Source organism: Gallus gallus, chromosome 7 (genome assembly GCF_016699485.2).
Source record: "Gallus gallus isolate bGalGal1 chromosome 7, bGalGal1.mat.broiler.GRCg7b, whole genome shotgun sequence".
NCBI lineage: Eukaryota > Metazoa > Chordata > Aves > Galliformes > Phasianidae > Gallus > Gallus gallus.
In genome coordinates, this window is record NC_052538.1 from 9,552,874 (window position 1) to 9,574,314 (window position 21,441).

General features: G+C 41.2%; 1 protein-coding gene across 3 annotated transcripts in view; it reads right to left on the reverse strand.

Moving 5' to 3' along the window:
- Positions 1–21,441, reverse strand: part of HECW2 (HECT, C2 and WW domain containing E3 ubiquitin protein ligase 2) — a 173,664-nt gene that overhangs the window by 138,544 nt on the left and 13,679 nt on the right. Inside the window, exon 1 of one of the 3 annotated variants that reach the window (XM_046943904.1) lies at positions 16,958–17,182. The exons of 1 other annotated variant lie outside the window; for it this stretch is intronic. The gene's annotated coding sequence lies outside the window, so the exon portion shown is untranslated. Of the gene's footprint in view, positions 1–16,349; positions 16,462–16,957; positions 17,183–21,441 lie in introns of those variants that run through there. One more of the 3 variants, XM_015289488.4, reaches the window with a different exon arrangement.

Below are 21,441 nucleotides of genomic sequence, written 5' to 3' on the forward strand. Positions count from 1 at the left end.
AGCCCAGCACAGTCATGCTGTTAGCACAAGTTCACGTGGTTGTCAAGTGTTCCTACACACCTAACACGTGCCCTGAAGAAAAGACGCATGACACGGGTCTCCTATACTTGAGCCAACGTTATATTAGGTTCTGGAGTAGGTGATCCTGAGAAGTTAAAATGCTAAATTCAATTTTCAAAAATGAACGTAGATTATGATGTGCACACTAAGCAAACAAAACAAAAACTTGCCTAGTACAATCACAATCTGGATGAACTCCAACGTTTCCTTGCCATCTCCTTTTTATAACTAAATGTCTCTGAAGTCAACCAGGGAATTTAGTGAGGTCTGAACTTGCCTCTTTCAATCACAGCCAGTGATGTGAAATTTGCTACAGACTGAACATTCCTAGATTAGAGTCAAGGATGTGTACCAATGTATTTACAGAACCAGAAATGCATATACACTATATTACTATTATATATTACAATAGGCTTTTGCCTAAGGCGATCCACCACAGCTGGAGAACATGATTTTAAATACTACATACTGGATTCAATATATGGAATGGCCAAATGTATACACCAACATACTTAAACTTTAAGAAATCAAGTGGAATACCACGGCTTTGGTATGACTGATTCTTGACCATACAGAATACTGTATTCTCTGACAGTGACAACAGCAGATTCACAGTATGGGAAAAGTCAGTCTCCTTTATTCAGTCTGCCTTTACATTAACACCCAAACACACTACTGTATATGAACAACATATTGTGTCTATGTAACCAGAACCCATTTTCTTTGTTTTTGAAAAAGAAATCTATTGTGCAATGCTGTTAATCTATAAAATCATCAGTTGAAATGAAGAAACATAAAACCAGAAGAAATAATAGTAATAAATTGTACGGTTTAATTATTTTTTGTCTATTAAATAAAATGGAAATTCCAGTAGCAAACAAGAGTCCTGGAAACCCTTCAACAGATTAAATGGCAATTTAGCAAATGAGTTTTAGCAGTTATTTACCTCCCTTTATACCTTCTTCTTATTTAGTAATAGTCCCTAATTGACAAGACGTGACTTCCCAATGTGCTTGCATTTATTCCTAAAGGTCCTGGTCCATACTGACTAACCTGTTTGTATCTCACCTCCACAGCTCCATGAGCTAAGAAACAATAATGATTTATTAAAAATAAAAGTAAAGCCCAAAAGTTACATCACTAGAGCCATCCTAAGGCTGATTTGCTTGCTTGTAAAACTAACGAAAAAGGAAAGCAAGATTTTTCAGCTAAGACAATTTGCAATACAACAACAAATCTCCCTTTCCTCAGCGTGAAGAAGTTTTCTTAAGTCCTAATAGCACTGTAAGTGGGCAGGCTCATGAATACAAGTGCAATTATCCCTACTAACCTTCCTTCCCAGCAGAGTAGCTACTGATTTTTTGCTGAGTCAGTTTACTTCGCACAGTTTTTCCTCATAATACCTTCTCCTTATTCTGAAGCACTTCATAAAGCAATCACATTGAACTGTATAAAGCATTTAAAAAACTTCTCTTAATGAATCCAGAGGCATTTTAACAAGCCTGGCATTTCTTCTGGAAAAGAATAATATTTATTGAAACAAAACAGATTGTATTTAATTGCCTGTTAAACACTGCAGGGGGAGGAACCACAGTTGTATTACTTAGTTGGACTAAAAATTCCCACAGCGTGATTCTACCTATATCTCTGCCCTTCTGCAGGTCGTGATGAGTCACTGTTTTCTGGAAGAGCAGCCATAGCACCACCTGCAAATTGTCAGCAGGCTGAAATGTGATTCAGTTATCCAAATCTATTATCTACCAGGAAAGTCTTGCCTTATGCAGAACTACTGCAAGAATACATCGACATAAAAAGGTATTTCCAAAGCAAATATCATTTAGCCTCCACACTGAAAGCAAATCATAAAGATTTGTTTTTGATTTTTAAAGGTGGTGTTGGGGAACCAACAATCCCACTGATTTCCAGTTGCATTCTGCCTCCTCCTCCTTCCCCCCAACCTTCTCTCTGTTTTCCACTAAGAACTGGTGACAACCACAACCACTGGTCTAGTACATCCTTGAAGGATGGGCCTCCTAGAAACATGGGCTATCATGAGCTACCTAATAGGAGAAAACATCAAGGGTGTCAAGCATGCCTGAAATATCACCCACTGCTCTCGTACCTTCAAATTTTCAGGCCATATAATTACCCTCTGGAAAGTGCAGAACACAACAACAGTCATTAAGTTCAGATACAGTACCTATAAAACACTGCAAACATTTCCTGTAACTTTCAGTGTTCTCACTCTGACATCAATATCAATTCCACAACTGCACAGCAACCCAGAAATTCTGCAATCAGCAAAAAGCAGGAGTTGTCTGTCCTGTCCTGGCATCTGCACTATGAAGAGGCAACAAATATATATGTATGTATATGCACATAATTTATAAAAGGCATGTTAAATGATCTAATACCAGCCTCGTGAATCTTAATAAGCAGAGATCAAGCAGACAGATAGAAGATGAGGAACTAAAATGCACCAGCAGTATGATTCTGTTAATCTTTCTCCGAGATACATTTCTCACAAATATAGAGGTAAACTCAGACTGCAAGCACGAAAAGGAAATTGCTGCTATCGGTTACAGCCCTACTGTCTCAGAGAACACCCTCTCTCAGGTACCTGATTAGCTTACTTGCAGGAAATTGATCTTAACAGTCAAAGTCAGAGCTGTTATTTTCAAAGTGCATTTAGTTTCAGACATTGGTGCTGTCATCTCAAGACTGAAAAAGGACTTCCATGTTTAAAAGCCCATCTATCCCCTCTCACCCATCCCCAAGTCATATCAGATCACACAATCTAAGCTATATACCTGCCACTATCACCCCTAAATCTTGCTCCACTGGTGTACTGTTCTGAAGCATTTCCAAGTGCTGCTATAATGCAATGTACATATTTTTGGTTCCCACGATACTTTATAACAAGTCAGTCATGCTTTTTTTTTTTTTAAGCTTGTTCCATGACAGTTTTGCTGGATGCCTCCTAGCTTTTTACATTATCTGAAATAATGAAAGAAAATTTCTATTGTTTCCCCCACTTTTTTCATGATTCTATAGATATCTGTACTATTTTTCTCATTATTATTTTTTCCATCATAAAGAAGTCTATTCAATTTAGCTCTTCCTCCCCCCCTTAAACAATATAGAAAGAACAAAGTAGGATACTGTAGTGTAGTTACAAGTTTCAAGATAACGTTATCTCAAAGGCTCTTCATGAACCATAACAGCAGTCACACTTAGCACCAAAATAATGGCAGTTTCCCTTTCAAAAGTTAAGCAATAAGATGTATGTTATTAAAAATGTGAGCTTTTATTCCAGGATCTTAGTGAAAACCAACTAAGTTGCATGGATTCATTAAGCTTTGCAAAAAACTTCATCTTGCTTTAATTGCTACCCTTTCTAACAATCCTAATGCTTTTACATTGTTCTTGTTAGTCTTTCACAAATCAATCCATTTCATTGAACTTCATTTTCGAAATTCCCTTCCACCAATTCATTTAACTACTTTTATATTTCCCAGGTCCCAACCACATTGCACGCACCCCACAGCCCATCAGCTCTTTTCCACCACCCACAACAGAAAGGGTGCTGAGTCACTCAGCAGGCTCCTGTGGTGCAGAGGTTGCACTTCAAGGCCCCATCTCTCCTCATGACCACTCATGTGCCAGAATAAAGCTACTTTGGAGACCTCCTTTCTACCTGCAGTCTGTCACTATCTCCGCTCTCCAGCTGGACACTTAAAGTTTGCAAAGAGAAGGTGAAAGGCAGAAAAGGCACTTTAGCAGGTGGAATTTTTCTTTATCAAAAGTAAGCAAAAGTAGCAAGTCCATCTTGGATCACCTTCAGTGTGCAGTGCAGCTTATTTGAAAACAAACTAACCAATCAAATCAAAGATACCCACGGTAGCTGAAAAAGAACCCTTCCACAAAGCACTTCAAAAGCACTATGAGCGTGCACATGTACAATAAGGTGCTTCAGCTGATGTGTGGCCACTTCCAGACATGGGTCAGTGATTTCCTGGAAATGCTCAACTGCCTGCCTGTACTTGTACCAACTTCACTGAACAGCACATTTCCTCTCCACAGTTCAGCAGTGGCAAAGAAAGAAAACTGGGAAGAAAATAGTAGTAACTGTATGGCAACCAACAGGCAGCCTATTTTAATGCAACTGTTAATTTGATATTTTGCAGCTATTTTGATCACAGTAGCCAAAAAAAAAAAAAAAAAGAAAAGAAAAAGAAAGAAGAACACAATCCTTGATACTAGCACCAAGAAAGTCACCCTCTAACTGCATCCATGCCAGTTCTGGCATTTCCTTCTTCTATTTAATATTTCTTTTACTTCCTGTACCTTACATCGCATGCTGAAATGCAAGGCATTTATACAGGGTAATCTGCCTTTCACCTGCACATTTTACAGTCATAGACTGTCGGTTTATACAAGTAATGGATGCACATCCAACACACAGCTTATGTAACTCCCGGCATCCCTTCCAGACAAAATTAAGGGTAAATACTTAACTGCCTTTTTACATGCATTTTTTTTTGCTCTTCCTCCTTCCATAAAACAAAGATTTCTTCTGAATGTGTTAACATCAGTGAAAATAAGCTGTTAATTGGCTACAGAGTGTAACTTTAGAGCACAGAGTGTTAAATAGCAGGATGTAACAAATATTTACAATGAAACCGTGACTTGTGTCTTACATTCTGAAAGAATCTGTTCATCTCCCATGAAACTGTTAGATTCCACAGATTCCCAAAAGAAGGGGATGGATATTCTAGTTTTACCGACTGATTTTTCTTGGGAATTATACGCCTGGTATGTTATTTTGCAGGATAAAACAGCTGCAGCTCATTAGGCATTACCCAGTGCCAAATTCTCACCAAGTTCAACAGAAATTTCCCATGGCTTACAAATCTGTGTTTCAGATAAGACAAGCACAGTGAAAGCACAGCAAACGAACCCAGGCAGACTGAATAAACAAAGGACACTGATAGAAGCTAATGACTGGAAATCCTTATACATTTGCTTCTGAAATTCTTGTCTGTGAGCAGCTGCCCTAAAGAAGATTATCAGATACAAAAGCCAAAAGCGCTTCATTTAGGTCAAAATTCAGAATTTTAGGCAAAAGCACATTTCAGTAGGTTCAGTTACAACAGCCTTCAGCCCATCTAAAATTTCTAAGTGTTGATGTTGATCATAAATATTCAAAGCTAACAAATAAAGCGGAAGTTCAAATCAGTTTCTGGCAGAGGGACGATATTTTTTCAAAATCTCAAGTAAATATAATTGCCTGTGTCAATCTGTTCAAACAGCACATGTTCTAAAGCACCACTGTCCTAACAGAAAAGTGCTTTCAGTATGTTGGAGTCTTAGAAGCACCACTAGCATGCAGCAACTATTTCTGCAACACTCTGCAATGCTAACATCTGCATAAGAAGAAATGCGTCACTGATGTTTACTTATTACTCACAGCCCTTGCATCTGATAAAATTACTTTTTAAAAACTAATAAAGCATCGTAGAGTACTTTCAGAGTGGTGATCTGAAATTACTGTATGCAAGAAGCATTTTTACAATGTTATAAATTTGTTCTCAGCTCAGAAATGGCTTTAACAATGTCATGTTTTTGCTAAAAATATATATATATATATCTTAACCTAAAATTGGTATGATGTGCGTGGGCTGTATTTTTAACTCTCTGAAGAGACTAAAAAAAACCATGAACTAATCTTAATCTCCTATGGCTCAGCTCTCTGAAAAAGCTGTAACATGCCAGCCTACAAAAACTTATACACACCTGCACCAGCTGATGTTGTAAATTGATCCCAGTCACTCCTTGCTCCATCTGCCTTATTGCGTATTTTGAAAGAGAGCGTCCCTTTTTTTCCTTTGTGGAAGAGACGGAAAAAAGCTCAAGTAAACGTTCCTCCTTATTGCTAACACGCTAGAGTTGTTGGAGGTGAAAGCAAAAGCTACTGTGTGCCACCCTTTTCTGATGCATGGGAGCTTCTCTGACAAGAATGCATTTTTGGTCACTCACAAATGATATTTTTTAGAAAAGTGAGAGCTCTGATAGAGTTCAGCAACTGACTCAAAAGGTGACCATGTCGCCTGCTGCAGACCAGCTGAATCCTCACCACATCCCTCACCTTATAGCCACCACCCTCAATTCTAAAAAATGCCTAATATATATATATATGTAAAAAAAGCACATTCAAACTTCAGCTAACTCTCCAGGCATCCATCCTCACTAAACAAAAGAATAGCCAGACTGTAAGAATGGATGTGTAAGCAAAGAACTGAAGAAGTCTGAAATTACTGAAGGCCTGGGGAGGTGCTACATTGATGAGAACTGCAGTGAATCCCAAAGACAAAGAAATGAACAAAAAGAATGTGAATGAGTGAGAAACAGAGTGAGAAGAAAAATGAATCAGTGAAGGAAGGAAATCAGAAGAAAAAGTGCTCTGAGACAATAAGGATGACAAGATAGGAAAGCTTCAAAGAAATGAATGAAAAGAATAATTTAAAGATAACAGATATGTGACATTTCAGAATATATAGTCTTAAAATTCAAATTATTCTTGTTCTGCAGTTAATTGATTAAAGGTCTGCGGCTCTGTAATTTAATAGGCACTCATGATAAGTACAGGAAATATAAACTCACAATCTCACAATACATAAGATCACTTGGACCCTCAAAATAAGCAACTTTGATTTTAAATAATCACCTCTGTAATAGTTGGTCTATCATTCAGAATAGGACGATATGCCAGGTATAGTTCTTCATAGAACATTATTTCTATGAAGGAAAGATACTTAAGAAGCTCAGTAGCGTTTGGGGAAATGTTACTTTCCTCTCTTAAGTCTCAGCGTGAAACAGGAGAATGTATTTGCTAGCCTTTGGGTCTTATACTGCCACCAAGACCAATAGCAGTATCTGTAAATCAAAAGCAATAGCGAGGTCCTTAGTAGATTTAATGGGAGTTGTTTCATTACATCAAAGCACAGTTTAGGCTAGCATTTTTTACAGCGTGCTTTCTGAAAAGGAGGTAAGAGCAGCAGGAGGAAGTATTTCTCATTGGAACAATGCCTGTCATTAAAGAGTTTTCCTGAGTTTGGAAGCTTTTCCCAGACTTTAGATTTCACCAAGGTAATTTGATAGTGTGTACAATAGCTGAATCCTTACCAGCAAGAGCATTTAATCCCCATTTCTTTCAGCCTTAATCCCGGACTTTGCTAACTGCAGTGCACCAGACTGGCATGTCCACGGAACAGTTCCCAGCCCTACTCAATCTTTCCACAGCAAATGCCTATGCAAAACTTCTCTTGCCCTGTCTGACAGGAACAGAGCTGAAGGCATTAGTAAATCTTTATTTGCTTGGGTCCTCCCTGTGCATGAATAATGGATCAAGGCTTAAACCTACTCTGTATTTCTTTACCAATAAAAAAAACCAGCCTACGACATGACACATTCAGTTCCTGTTCAATGTGAAACACGTAATACTTGGTTTCCCTCAGTTAGCTTTCTAGTCATGCTATGTAATACAAACTGTAGAGAAGTAAAATATCACCTGTGGGTGAAAAAAAAAGTAGTACCAGCTAACTGCAGCCCAGGATGGTTATGCTCTAGAGATCACATACAGACAATATTTAATTCCTGATAACTAACAAGAAGAATCACAGGTACGTGCACTGAAGACACGATGCTTCTGAACTTTGAAGTGAAGAGCTACAAAAAATGCAAAGTATAATCATATACGTTTACATTTTAATGAGACAAAACACCTTCAGTCAGGTCCAGTTAGACCAAACTCTCAAGTATGGCAAAGGTAAGTAGGTGAAATGATACCAACACCCAATGAAGAAACTATGTCATAGGAAACCTGGAAAGTAAAATATTCACACTAGAAAGTTTTTTCCTCATACACAGCAAATGTGAACATAACGTCCAATATTTTTGCTATTTTTCTGGTAAGCTACATTTTACATTATTTTTAAACTGGTATTACACAGATTGAAGGAAAAACTGATCAGATGCACTGAACTAAGAGGACTATATTCCTTTAATCCACTTAAACTACATTTGGCCTGCTTTTTCAAGAATAGCCCAATTAAGAGCTACGCCCAATTAAGAGCTATGCCCATTTATATTATCTGTAACAGGCTTACAACTCCTTCCTTCTTTAGTAAACCTCAGTGAGTTTGGAAGCACTCAAAAAAAAAAACCACCCCACAGTATTATTATATTCCAGATCATCTTCCCAGATTTAAATCATTAAGTACAGAACTCATTGGGAAGACTCATTTCTTATCTATAGAATGCAAATCCTCTATAATTTCTCCTCCCTTAGAAGACACCACTTCTAGGCTTCAATATTCTCCATTGGATTCAGGTTGTCAGCCTGAAAGTAAATGATAATAAACCAGGTTTACAATTAAAATGTATTTTGGATAGAGGAGGAACCAAGATATGTCATAGACAACAGCCAGAAGATCAAAATCAGAAACAGTTGCAACAACATTGCGATTCTAACCCTGCTGTTCTAAACAGGGGCAGACAGTGACTTCACAACCGCTTCTGTATTAACATGGAATGATTCTAATACTGATTTTTCATGGACCTACTTACGTGAGTAAGCATTCATTAATTTATGTTTGAGTTGTGGACACAGATCAAAATAACTGTTTGACAAATAAGGCTTGCTGCAGCTGGGTTACACAGCCTATATCATGCCATGAAACACACTCAGTAGAAAGCTAAACCTTCTACATTTTCAACACTGCTTTGTTTTCCAAACAACACACAATCAACAAAGAGACTAAGTCAATACGTTTTTCCTCTAGAAAGGAAATTCAGATATATTACTTATTCCAGAATTTTCTTATATCTTAGGTATTCAGAAGACTGAACTCCTCATCATCCATACTTAAGACGATTATTTCTATATCACTTCAAATGTCAATATATATATATTACATACAAAAACAATACATATTTTAGTCAAAAAAGTCTTTAATATACGGCCAGCCACCATTTATGCATTAATAAAGGGATGTAATGAATTTCAAAATCGCATCAATCTCTCAGTAATGTTTGCACGTTTTAGAACCTGAGATAAAACCAAAAATTATCCAGAGAAAGATTTGAGGAAAAGTATCTCTATTTCTCCAGATCGAATAATTGAAAGCTTGACAATTCTTGTGGTTTTATCCCCCACAGCAGTCTCCCCTTTTTTAGGTGGATTTTTACTTAAGTACTGGAAAAAAAATTACTGATTTGGTAAAAGCAGTTACACAAACTTTGGAAAGGAGACACGGCAAGAGGCACAAAATCTGAGGATTAGGCTTTCTTTAACAAAAATGGACTGTATCTCCTTATCATTGTAAGCTGAGAAAAGCACAAAGCAAGCCTTAAGAGAGGTACACACCTCTGGACTTCACATTCTTACAGCCTTGGCAGCTGCTGTTTCAGTTGGTGTTTTTCCTATCACGATGAGGCAAACACGCCAAGATCAACCCAGACAAATAAAACTAAAGGAATCTTTGGAGTGTATCTAAACCAAAGCTTTTTCCCTATTAACATAGTTAGAAATCCCATATTTAAGTCTATGTCTTTGCATATCAGTCTTAACAGAAAATGAAGTAACATAGAACCAAATAATTCTTGCAAAACAGTGAATCAGTTTCTAAAATTATATAATCATAGAAAGGCTAAGGCTGGAAGACAGCTTAAAGCCCATCCAGTTCCAACACCCTACCACAGGCCCATTGCCAACCAGTAGATAGTCTGAGCAGGGCCCCATCTGACCTGGCCATGAAAGCCTCCAGGGACGCAGCATCCACAGCTCCTCTGGGCAGCCCCACTGCCGTCATTACAAAGAATTTCTTCTAAAAGCCAAAGGATTTCATTTGGAATGAATACGTTCAAGACAGCAAGGTAAAACTAATGTGAAACCAACCTCAATACAGTTAAGCAAAAAGAACCACCCAAATTAAACTTAGGAAAATAAAGAAAAAAATTTAATCAGCATTAGTCCACCTCTTAGAATCTCAACTTTCCTATTTATTATGTAGGCCTGGATAAACGAACACCAGAAAAATAAGCCTTCCAAAACTTGCCCTACTTAGTGCATTTTACACAATGCCCAAGGGGGAAACAAATAAACACACACACACACACACACACACAGGTTATATTTGGTTAAATACTTTTAACTGTTCTGTGCAGCTAAACCAGTGACATTTAAACTACGCTAAGAACTGGAAATTTAATAGTTCTGGGGAACTCTAAGGACTGTGACAATTTACCCCTTCTGAGAAGCAGCACCACTGTGTTTCCAGTGGCACCCCACATTAACCAAAAGTTTTATAATGAAAAATATGAGCCTGTCACACTTAGCAGCCCAACAATACATATACTTAACCAGCTTCAGAACAGGTCTGTAATACACACTTATCCAAGCTAATGTGATGTCTCTAAATGTTGAGCTAGGTCTAAGTTATGTTTCACAAGGTCTTTAGTTTTAAGGAACTTAAAACACCTTTTAGGAGCTGAAACAGAAATGGCATCATAGCTACACACAGAGATTATCAGGTGAGCATTTGAGACAAACACATAACGTAAAACAGCTATGAACTCTGACATTTATTCTAGTTCTGATACTTTGCTACACAGGCTTACAAGATCCTCACAGCATTTTTGCAAATGGACATCACTTGGCAAGACACTGAATCACAGAATTGCTCATGCTGGAAAAGACCTTAAAGATCGTCAAGTCCAACCACAACCTAACCATACTACCCTAACTCTAACAACCCTCCACTAAATCATGTCCCTGAGCACCACATCCAAACAGTTTTTAAACACATCCAGGGATGGCGACTCAACCACATCCCCGGGAAGCCTATTCCAGTGCTTAACCACCCCTTCTGTAAAGAAGCTTTTCCTAATATCCAATCTAAACTTACCCTGGCACAACTTGAGGCCACTTCCCTTGGTTCTCTCACTTGTCACCACCGAGAAGAGAAACTGTGAAGCTATTTGTACTGTGAGAAAATGTATACATGTGTGAACGTATATTTGTATACGTACCTATATGTGTACATATACACATAGCCCCAGTCCGTGGCTTTCCCTGAGCTGTGCCTGGTTTGGCCCTGCTGACACCAGCCAAAAGCTCAGCAGGCAGCCAGTAGTGAGCACAGAGCGTGTGAGGGTGGGCAGGTCCGAGGTGAGGCTGTGAGCTTGGTCAGACAGCCAGTACCACCACAGCCCAACTTACCCCCAGTCCTAGTGCCACCAGTCTCACAGAGCCCACCACAGCTAGGTTCATAACTTTCCTATCCAGTACAAATATTTGGGAAATCATTTCTTTGATAACAATATTTACGTTCATGTAGATAATGTGGACATCTTTATTAGAGCAATCAATTAGAAGCATAAATAATGGTTTTCATGTAGCTCTGGTTACGTTTTCAAGAGACTATGAGTTCATAATCTCCACTCTTATTTCTTATGAGAGAAATAACTATTTTCCCAAACTGCCAGCCTGAAAAAGAGATTCAGACCAATAGTGCTGCAGAAGAATAGAACGATCAACCAAGCAGAATAACTCATTTTAAAATAAATTTTAAATAAAGAAAATATGCAGCTCAGCATGCATTGCTTTTGAATTTGGAACACTACAGCCTAGAACTATGAATTTCACACTCAGAGGGAACAAAGAAACGCATAAAGATGGGAATTAATTTTTGTGACAAACACAATCGAAAGGGAGTCACAGCTCCTATGACCTTTTGCAGCTATTTTTACCAATACTCAGCATCTCTGACATCTAACTCAGGGAAGCCCTCAACATGGGCATCTAGCAAACGATCACCTTTGAGGATGCTTCCAAGGAGGATTCTCGTGGACCTCCCAGCTGGTCCACCCCTGTGACCGCAGGCAGCCGTGGCTTTGGCTGTTGTGTTCATTCCTGGCAAGCCTCTTTCTTACCATGGTTGCTTCTTCTGACAAAAACCAGTCAATGTGTTTTATTTTATTTTATTTTTTTAAAGATTCTATTTGTCATTCCTGAAAGAAAATGAATTTTACTGTTGGATGCTTCAGGCTCATCCAATTACGATACCAGCCTTCAGGGAATTTTTATACTAATGACAATGTGTTTGTCAAGCACAGAAACTTTTAATCTGATTTTCGAGTGGATCCTAGCCAATGGATCCTGGCCACCACAGCACTTAACAAAACGCATCTGACTGGCTTCCATGCAATATTTAGGTGGGCTCTTTATATAAACTTTAATTGCTGCCTCACGTCTTTCTCTGGTGGTCAATACAAGGTGCAAAGGCATACCAACAATGTTATTAAACCTTTTACAACTAGAAGTCCGAAGTCAAATTATATACGTATATGTGAAACTTCTCAAAGGAACGGAGGTATGCACCTTATGAAATTGGAACCAGAAAATCTGAACTATCTAAATAACTCCACAGTTCTTCTGCTCATCTCATGATTTGGTATACGGCAGCACAAACAAACACGAGCTCAACAATAGTTTCAACATTCTGTTCTTTATTTTCAAGGGCTTTTTCAGACAGTTTCCAACGTTAATACAAAGAACAAAAATCCATGCTACAAATTATGACATAATGACTTACTACACTGCCCCCTCCATCCACCAAGCCAACCACTCAGACCATCAGGCCTCCACCTTCTGGTATTTTGTCAATAGTTCTACCAGACAAAGTGCACTATTTTCACCACTAATTAGGCTAACCTACACTAGTCAGGTCCTTTGGACGAAGAATGCACATTTCACAGGGTTCACATCCCAATTGCAAATTCATTTCAATTATTAGGATACCAGCCCTCTTCAAATATAAAAATATTTTAAAAGCTGTGACACAAAACTGTAAATGTAACATGACACAAATGATCAGGATAGTAATCATAACCATCCACATCTTAATTGGATTTAACAATCATCGCTTCAATTTTCTCCCCAGTACTATGGTGTACCATGGGAAAAATCAGCATCTCTCCCCAAGTAAGACAGAAGGACATGAAGACAATAACTAGCCATTTGCCTGGGAATCTAAATTGATATACCCTGTCTGTGGAACTTTGAAGCCTAATTATCAAAACAAATAATAGGATTCCAAGGTGCTGGAGAGGATGGCTGAAACATGTATACTTGTGCCACAAGTGACTACATCTCAAATTAAGAGTCCAGAATTCACAACCTGACTGCAGACTTCAACACGAAGCTCTACCACAACGTTCAGAAGAGAGCACGCTACTGTGCTACCCTCAACATCCCTCAACATATCACCTGCATGTTTCTAATGCACATGATTCTTTGAAATTGTTACTTGAACTCTTCTAAGAGTACTGCAGTATTTTAGTATCATGGGAGCCTGCTTGCCTTATATACATCCCAGAAGGGAGGCCTAATTCCATCCAAAACTGGATTTCTACAAAACAAAGTTAGCAGTCCAGGCACTTTTCAGTCTCCATAACCAAATCACACTGACCCAGTGTTCTAGATGTCAAAAAGTCATAATCATCAAGTGTGGTAGAACGCCTGAGGATAAAGGCCAGTGATCTCAACCCACCAAGAGGTGCCCTAGCAGCACTTGTCCATGCTACACGAAGCTTTATCTAATTTTATTCTAATAGCTTCAGAGACAGGCAACTTGAGCCTTTTCCTTAACATCACTGACCTTCCAACTGTCCACAAACAAGATGCCACAGTGGAACATCACAGAGGCCTCCTATCACTTTCTATGTAAACCGTGTCCTATGTACTTCAATATCAGCAGAAAGGAGCTAGAGCTTTCCTGACAGCACTAAACTCAAATATCAATTTATGACAAGAACAGCTGATCACATTCTTCTCAGCCTGCAAGAGCCCAGGTGTGGTTAGACAAATACCTCATGTCGGGTCATTAGCATCAGAGTGCCAACACACAGCCTTACAACTGTGCAAGAGTATAACTCTCCTTTTAGGCAGGAGGAGGACTTCTACAAAAAAAAATGTTCAATTCACTTACCCACCGGCCTTCTTAGAAATACCGTATGACAACACATGTTTATTTATCCGTATTTCCCCCTGTGGGGCCACAGTATTAATACTCTCCCTGACATTAACTTTGTTCCAGCCTCTGTACCTTCAGAACGTAACTGGAAGATCAGCAATGGACAGTGTGAAAGCAGAGGCTGTGAGCATGCCATGCATGATGGTACCAGGACACCAACATCACCCTATACTGTGAAAGGCAGCATAGCTGGCTGTGCTTTTGAATGTAGGGTTTGAGCGTACTAATTAATTTTAAGCATATATTTACATGTCATTACAATGATTAAGAAATGCTACAAAAACAGGTATTTTGTCACTATCTCCTTATGTTAGTACCCAGTAGCCAATGGAACAAAACCTATGCCCTAAGCAGTCTGTTTCTGTCTGACTGGCGTTTGTGGAATAAAATAAAAATTAAAAGAAATCCTGAATTGAACAAAAAAAAAGGGGGGGGGGGGGGAATTACACTTCGTAATTCAATAACACAATAAGCACGTTCAATCTCACATTCAGAAAGCCCCCTTTATTTTGTGGAGTACTGAAGCTTTAGTTGCAATTTAAAGCATATTGGCACGTAAAAGAAAACATACTCCTGTTAATTCTTTCAGTTACTCACTATAAAGTGGGCAAGTAAAATTCATTCCACTTCTTCTCAGGAAATTTGACAAAACAGTATATTGTTCTGGCTGGCAGCCACTATTAATACCACAAGGTTCCTTAAAGGCACAACACTGTGAATTTAACAGGTTTGAAAAAGCACTGGAAGCATAAAACACAGCAGTGCCCATTAGCCAAGCTGACCTCAAAAACAAATAGCAAGATAACAAAGTAAGTCTTTAAGGAAGGCAGAGGGTCCTTGTGGAGAGAGAGAAACACATCTAGGCAAACCAGTTCTACAGAGCCTGCAAGACTGACAGCAACGCTCAAAGCCCACATCTGGCACCGTGAGGCTGTCTGTAAAGCCAGGTAAGCAGTGACTGAATGCTTCTCAGCTACAGCTCTGGGAAGTTGAACTACTTCTATGCACAGAGCTAAAAATGGTCCCCAAACATACTGTTATATGAACCACATGCAACCTCTGAGTCTGTTTTGAGGCAACGCATTTAAATTCCAGCATAAGATATAAATAAGGTAAGATGTATAAATAGGTACACGCACACAGAATAGCATCCAGTATCCATTGTGGTATCTCCAGCTGACATAAAAGCATCTGTATTTTTGAACAGCAGCTGAGACTGCAAGGAAACATGAGACTTTTTCCTTTCATATGCTAATAATGACATCATACCTCGTGGCTGGACGCTGTCACCACACACCTTCCACACATCTTCTTCCTCACCTACAAGGAAGTCCTTTCTAAAGAAGTCTAAGAATTGGGAAAACTGAGGAGGCAGCCCCGGCATTGATGACGTGCAGCACGGTACAGGCCCTGCTGGGATCGCAGGTATCAGAGAACCAGGGCTGAAACCCTCATAAACATTCCAAAGCAATGCTGTGTAGTGCAATGACTTTGCCACAGAGCATCCTTCAAAAAATGGGAGGATGTTATCAACACACCCTGCATGCTCCTGACATCTCTTCGGCAACAAATCATGAAAAATTAAATTATGTAACCCTTATTGTCTATAGACACCACATTACGCATATTTTGGCACCGCACGGTCTCAGAATGATTTTTCTGTTTTGTTCTTTTTGCAATATCCTCAAAGGTGAGGAGAAAAAAACAAACAGCGTGCTAAGAAAACAAATATCTCCACCATACGTCAACGAACAATGCAGAATAAAGCCAGAGTGGGAGCGTAAACCCATCTTCTCCTAGTGTGGTTGTGCTGTACGTTTTGTACGGGAGAACAGGAAGGAACGGTGACATCCCCTGCTCTGAAACCACCATGCCTGAGACCTGCAGTGCTCCTTATTCCCACCACGGACGCCGCTAGGAAGAACGGTCCTACGCACACATAAAGACACCGATCAAACGGCGAGAAGAAAACGGGCGAGGGAACCCAACGCAGAGCGCCGAGCGCCCGCCGCATCCCCCCTGGGGGAAGCGAGCTACGAGCCGGCGCCGAAAGGCGAGCCCCGCGGGGCTGCGCAGCACCCGGCCGCCCGCTCCTCCCGCCCGGCGGGCACGGAGCGCGCAGGCCGCGAGCCCCACACCTGCCCGGCCCCCGCGGGAAGCCCCGCCGCGGCCCGGCCCCCGGCGCCCACTCACCTCGCCGCGGCGCGCACTGCGGCTCCGCTGCCCGCGCCCCGCGGAAGGAGGGCGGCTCCCGGCGGCGGCCCGAGTCACCCCGTCCTTGCGGCAGGCGGCTCCCGCCCGCGGCGGCGGCCCCTCCGCGCCCACGGCGGGGCCAGCGCCTCCCCGCGCAGGGGCGCGCACCGCCCCCTCGGCGGCGGGGCTGGGGCTGGCGCCGGGCCGCCCCTCGCCGGCCTCCGCCTTTCGCCGGCCCCTTTCCCGCCGTCGCCGGTGGGCGGCCGGGCAGGACTAAGGCCGCAGCCCCGCGGGCCTGGGCGGCGCTGGGGGCGGGTGGCTCCGCGGGGAAGCCGCCGCCAAAGGCGTCCGCCCCGCCGTGGCGGGCAGGGCCGGGGTCTGCGGCGCGACAGTGCCCCGCGGGAGCCGCGGTGGTGCCGGAGAGAAAGACCCCCGGAGGGGTAGCCCTGCAGCTGCTACATTGTTAGCGCGATTTATGAGCTAGCGCGGTTAGCACGCCCGTTACTTTCTCTCCTTCTCAGTCCTCGTACAGTTATTGGCACTAACTGTTACCGGTGTCATCGACACGAACGAGAGCCATCCCTCATCCCCGTTTCCATTTCAATTACCCTGGCAATCTGAAAGCTGCTTGGTTCAATCAGTTCCACGTCTCGCGTTATTCATCTATTTACCGGGTCTTGGTCCATCACAGAGACTTCCTGAGCTGACTCCCATAGGAAAAGGCGGTTACAGAAGTGAAATGGAATGAAAACATAATGCACACACTGTCACATCCGAGGACCAATGCTGCAAAACACTGCAGAACAGCCCATCAGAGCCGTAGCAATGCCGGTGACAAGAAACACGGGCACGCACAGACTTAAAGCTACGTGCCCCGGGTCCTGACACGCCTCCCGCTTTGCTCTCTTTGCTCAGTCGTAGGAGAGTAAAATCTTGCCACAAGCACGGAGCACAGCAGTCCCAACCGCCGTAAGCTGCAGCTGTTTTCTTGATCAGATGGCTACCGACCTACGGGCAACTAAACAGGCTGCTTTACAAACTGTTTCTTTAGAATAACCAGCTGGCAAATTCATTCATTTATGTCAAAATGCAAAGGTCGTTCTATATCGCCTATAGCAGAATCTCAAAGCCCCGGGCTCGAAATCCTTTCCCTATGGAAGCCCACACCATTGTTGTCTGGGGCTTCAGTAGTAGGAAGGAAAGTGTTCTTCGGCTCCTCTGTACGATGGGAGACAACTGCTCCAGATGTGCGCGTATGCAGCTGCAATCCCAAGTAGGTCAAACTATGAAAGTCATTAACATTCTTCCATCTATCTGAAGCTTTTACTCTTTCTCTCAGCTATTTTCTATGTATGACACACATACCGGTGCTTACAACACCATTTGTACATGCTTAGAGTGCAAATGACCAGTGCCATTTATGAGTCTCACACAGATTTCCTGACTTGTCATACTAATGAGTACTGCTCTGATGTACCATTGCAATAAATCCCTTTAGATTAAAGTCTCGGATCGTTTATAGGTCAGTCGTGACTTGGTCATTCATAGATACATCCCTCTCTACAGCGGTACCTTCACTTGGCATGGGCAACACAACACCTATTTTACTGCCCAAAACAAGACGAAAAGAGAGAAAGGGAGTGAAATGCCAAGAATTTCAGAACATTTTTAATTATTTGTGCTTTGTTTTTGCTTATCTTGACATTTTTATGATGACGAGAAAGCGAGAGGATGAAAGCCGTTAGCTAATGAATTATTCTCAGTGGATCTGTGAGCTGTGAGAGCCCTCTGACATGAGACACAAGTGGAGCTGCCTTTAAGTTAAGACTCTCGATCTGTCAAATGAAAAAAGTACAGAAAGCTTCACTGGATTTTCACATTTCTCTCCCTTTGAGAAGGCTTTTGCACCCCTCCTAGAAAAATCCTATTTTCACTGAGTAAAAACGTTAATATATATGAATCTTTAAAATCCCCCAGACTTCCAGCAAATAGAAAAGGCAACAATTTTGCAGGAGTAAAACACAAAAGATTCACATAATTCCAGCATCACTGCAGTTCAGTAACTACAAATGCACCAATCTCTACATTTCTGTTTCTGGTATATTCACACCATCCCCAATGCTACGTGTACAGCTCCTTATGAGCACTTGCCCTGCCTTTGGAATGGCTTGGAGCTATTTTCTATTTTCTCTGTAGCTGAACGGAATTGGACCAGCAATAGAATAGAAAGGCACATCATAGACAAACTGCAGTTTCTTTTGTCTTCATGGGTGCTTGGACATCTACATGCACGATGCTGCTAAGGAATGGGCTAACTTTCAGAGCCATGCACAGAGCAAAGGGGTACCTAACCTTCATCAGACTCCAAAAATGGAGAAAAACAGCCAGTTGCTCTGCACCAAACACCTGCCCCTTCTCCTCTTCCTTACCCTCTTGCCCTTTTCTTTTTCCTTACCTGGATTCATTTCCTTTCTCCTTTGCTAAACAGTTAACACAAAAGAAATTAATGTAACAGAAGCTCATACGAAAACAACTTTGGCCAAGGGGGGGTTCCTACTCTGTTCCCCAGGACTGTAAAACCCTTCTGTAAGAGAGGTCTGAAGGCACAACGAATGGTAGCACACTTCTGGCTGAGAATTATCAGTAGAAAGGCAAGTTCAACGCATTTGAGGCAGAGCTCTTATTGGATGAAAGTTACTAACTCTATTTTACTCTCACCCACAGACAAGGATTTAAAAATAGCCGAAATTGTACATGAGCACTACAGCTTTCAACAAATATTTGTGCTATTCATTCTTGGGAATGGCTCCACCAGAGAAAAAACAATTTTCATTCACCCCCCAAAATGACTCAGTAACAGAACTGTGAGATGTTACAAGCTCTACAAATCTTTTACCATAAAAATAAATTAGACATCTGCAATTTCCAACTGCTGCCCATTCAATTCTGCACATAATGAGGATCTACAACATACTCATGAATGCATCCTCTATAAAAAGAGATTTTCAGCTGCTCTAACTTCAGTGACATAACAAAAGAGGACATAATTAAAATGAGTCTTTAGATGACAATATTAAAGAGCAAGATGCATGCTGCCTGACTGTATTACTTCATTCCTGCAAAAATTCTTAGGAGACAGGTACTGAAAAAGCAACATCTAACTGTTCAGCAAACACCAAATAAATACAACTATATTCCAGTACTTCCCATCTCCTTTCTCTTCCTGTTGGCTATCACTGTGAGCAAAGGATGAACTGATGGATCATTACCACAGGTCATAATCTTTCATTGTGTGATCTGCAGCACAGCACACAAAGAGCAATACCCATAGAGCTAGTAACATTGCAGTGCAACCGTTAGAAGCATTTTAAGACCAGAAATGCACATTAAGTGAAGATTTCGCCTTTTTCCAGTATTTCACTTATCTGAAAGACAACGGGCCAAGCTGGATACACAAAATAAGAGTTTTGTTGCTGAGACCATTAAAAAGGCAAGCAAAAAAAGGCTAAAAGGATCAAGTGGAAGAACACTGACATGGGGTGCAAAAGCAGTGTTGCACAAGACTTCTGGGCAGATTACTGTGCAGCAGGTGAAAGCATTAATTGAAAAATCACCCTGGATGCCAAAATCTGCACAACATATTCTCAGCCTGCCCTGCCTCCTTTGTGCTGCACGAAAGACAATGAGAGCACAAACCATCTGCAGGCCCCAGCGGGGGATTTTGGTGGTATAAAGGAGTCCCTAAGTGACAGAGGAATTGCACAGCCCATGGAAGGCCACACACCCCTGCAATCACAGGGCGGCCACAGCACAGAAAAGCATGACTGGATCTGCTGCCCCAGCTGCCTGCAGCTGGTCCACAGGCCCTTGGGGCCGTTACCATCTGCTATCATCTGGTGCCAGGACAGGCATGCATCCAGCCAGGGAGTCAAGGGGCTTCATGGCAGCTCTGCACCCTTCTGTGCATGGCGCAAATCGGGCCATCTGGGCTCATCTGATCACAGCACTAATCTGCAGACCCTAATAAGGCAAAACACCCCTGGGCACAGCTCTGAGCACTTACCTGAGCTGCCCCTCTGGTATTGAACCCGGAGTAATATTAGTATATAAAACACACACATTGCCAACTTTGAATTTAGAAAAATTTAAACCATTAATGAGAAGCAGTACATTAATTACAAATATTAATCTCCTACCAATAATGTTGCTTTCAATTATGGAAACAATTCCTAGGTACAGAAATTCAATTTGCTGCAGTTCCTAATACTTCCAGATCTTGAAATGTGCATAAAGATCACAGAGTTGCAGTTAAAGTTATGATGATAAAAGTAATTGTCAGTTTCTGTTGGTACTTGCAGAGATTTAATTTTAGAACTGTACCCTTGGGCAAGTAATATAGAATTAGATCCATACACACTGCATCCAAAGTCATACCAAAATGTCACTTGTAAAACATGCTTTCAAGATCTTGCTATTTGATGTATAAATGTGCCCGTCAAATCTGCAGAGAAAGCCTGCAGTACTGATAGGCTGTTCTGAGGTAGTATGTTACAGTACCAACAGATCATGCTTTGCTAAAATGGAGAGGCATCCATAACTGAAGAAAATGAACACTTGGTTCTTTTGCAGTATTCTCGCTGAAGGAAGTAAAAGGAGTCTGTGGGGAAACAGTCCAACAACATGCTAAGAAGTCAGATGATAGATAGATTGTGAACGTATCGAGATATTAGTGAGGCTGAAAAGGGGATCCCAAAACTGTTCCTGAGCCCTGGAGAATTTAATGATTTGTATGGATGGTAGCAGAACAACTTCTGATTTTCCCCAGTGCAGGGAGAACAGGAAAGGCTCAAACAGGTGACACAGAACTGCCACAGCACTGGTAACACCACGTGCCCCTCTTCACATTAGCCTACACCTCTCCAGACAAATAATGGTTCTTTGAATTACACATTTAGCCAGTAATTTGACTAGAATCCTCAAACAACCTCTTCAGGAGTTTTACCCTTTCCCACAACAGAGATAGTTACCACGTAGATGCATTTAGTATGGAAATAAATCAGACATTAAGTAGGCAAGCAATGAATTTTCTTTA